Here is a 2,474-nt window from a genome sequence, read left to right on the forward strand (position 1 = left end):
GCCGTCATGATTCCAGCTTGTGCTTCCTCTGGCCCAGCGTTTCTCATGATGTACTCTGGTTATAAGTTAAATAAGCAGGGTGACAATATACAAGCAGTATACAAGCAGGCTTGTCTTGCTCCTTTCCCAATTGTGAACCAGTCGGTTTCATGTCTGATTCTAACAGTTACTTCTTGACCTGCGTACAGATTTCTCAGGAGGCAAGTCAGATGGTATTCCCATCTCTTGAAGAATTTTCCACAGCTTGTGGTGATCCACACAGTCAAAAGCTTTGGCATAGTCAATAAAGCAGAAGTAGATGTTTTTCTGGAACTCTCTTGCTTTTTAAACGATCCAGCGGATGTTCAGAATTTGATGTCTGGTTCTTCTGCCTTTCTTAAATCCACCTTGAACATCTAGAAGTTGACGGTTCATGTACTGTTGAAGCTTGGCATGGAGAATTTTGAGCATTACTTTCCTAGCATGTGAAATGAGTGCACTTTTCAGTAGTTTGAGCATTCTTTGGCATTGCCTTTCTTTGGAATTGGAATGAAGCTGAACTTTTCAAGTCCTGTAGCCACTGCTGAGTTTTTCAAATTTGCTGGCATATTCAATGTGGCCCTTTCACAGCACCATCTGGTAGGATTTGAAATAGCTCAACTAGAATTCCATCACCTCCACTAGCTTTGTTCACAGTAATGCTTCCTAAGGCCCACTTTACTTTGTATTCCAAAATGTCTAGCTCTAGGTATGATCTCACATTTGTGGTTATCTGGGTCATGAAGATTTTTTTTTTTTGGTATAGCTCTTCTGTGTATGCTTGCTACCTCTTCTTAATATCTTCTGCTTCTGTTAGGTCCATACCATTTCTGTTCTTTATTTTGCCCATCTTTGTATGAAATATGCCCTTGGTATCTCTAATTTCATTGAAGTGATCTCTAGCCTTTCCCATTCTGTTCTTTTCCTCTATTTCTTTGCATTGATCACTGAAGAAGGCTTTTTTATATCCACTTGCTATTCTTTGGAACTCTGCATTCAAATGGGTATATTTTTCCTTTTCTCCTTTGTCTTTCACTTCTCTTCTTTTCTCAGCTATTTGTAAGGCCTCCTCAGACAATCGTTTTGCCTTTTTGCATTTCTTTTTCTTGGGGATGGTCTTGATCCCTGCCTCCTGTACAATGTCATGAATCTCCATCCATAGTTCAAGAGGAACTCTGTCTATCAGATCTAGTCCCTTAAATCTTATTTCTCACTTCCACTGTATAATCATAAGGGATTTTATTCAGGTCATACCTGAATGGTCTAGTGGTTTTCCCTACTTTCTTCAATTAAGTCTGAATTTGGCAATAAGGAGTTCATGATCTGAGCCACAGTCAGCTCCTCGTCTTCTTTTGGCTGACTGTATAGAGCTTCTCCATTTGTGGTTGCAAAGAATATACTCAGTCTAATTTCAGTATTGACCCTCTGGTGATGTCCATTTGTAGAGTCTTCTCTTATATTATTGCAAGAGGATATTTTCTATGACCAGTGTGTTCTCTTGGCAAAACTCTATTGGCCTTTGACCTGCTTCATTTTGTACCCCAAGGCCAGATTTGCCTGTTACTCCAGGTATCTCTTGACTTCCTACTTTTGCATTCCAGTCCCCTGTAATGAAAAGGACATCTTTCTTGGGTGTTAGTTCTAGAAGGTCTTGTAGGTCATCATAGAACCGTTCAGCTTCAGCTTCTTCAGTATTACTGGTCAGGGCATAGACTTGGATTACTGTGACACTGAATGGTTTGCCTTTGAAATGAACAGAGATCATTCTGTCATTTTTGAGATTGCATCCAAGTACTGCATTTTAGACTCTTGTTGACCATGATGGCTACTCCATTTCTTCTAAGGGATTCTTCCCCACAGTAGTAGATATAATGGTCATCAGAATTAAATTCACCCATTCCAGCCCATTTTATTTCACTGATTCCTAAAATGTCGACGTTCACATTTGCCATCTCCTGTTTGACCACTTCCAATTTGCCTTGATTCCTGGACCTAACATTCCAGGTCCCTATGCAGTCTTGCTCTTTGGAGCATCAGACTTTCTTCCATCACCAGTGACATCCACATCTGGGTGTTGTTTTTGCTTTGGCTCTGTCTCTTCATTCTTTCTGGAGTTATTTCTCCACTGATCTGCAGTAGCACATTGGGCACTGACCAACTCAGTGAGTTCATCTTTCAGTGTCCTATCTTTTTCCCTTTTCATACTCTTCATGGGGTTCTCAAGGGAAGAACACTGAAGTGGTTTTCCATTCCCTTCTCCAGTGGACCATGTTTTGTCAGAACACTCCACCGTGACCTGTCCATCTTGGGTTGCCCTGCATGTCATGGCTCATATTGACATGCACTAATCTATTCCAGTTTAGCAGCTACCTACATTGGTATATAATTTTCTTCTTTTTTATAAATTGAAATACAGAATTATACTCTTTCTATGCAAGTTTACATTTTAAATAACA

This window comes from Capra hircus, chromosome 8 (genome assembly GCF_001704415.2).
Source record: "Capra hircus breed San Clemente chromosome 8, ASM170441v1, whole genome shotgun sequence".
Taxonomy (NCBI): domain Eukaryota; kingdom Metazoa; phylum Chordata; class Mammalia; order Artiodactyla; family Bovidae; genus Capra; species Capra hircus.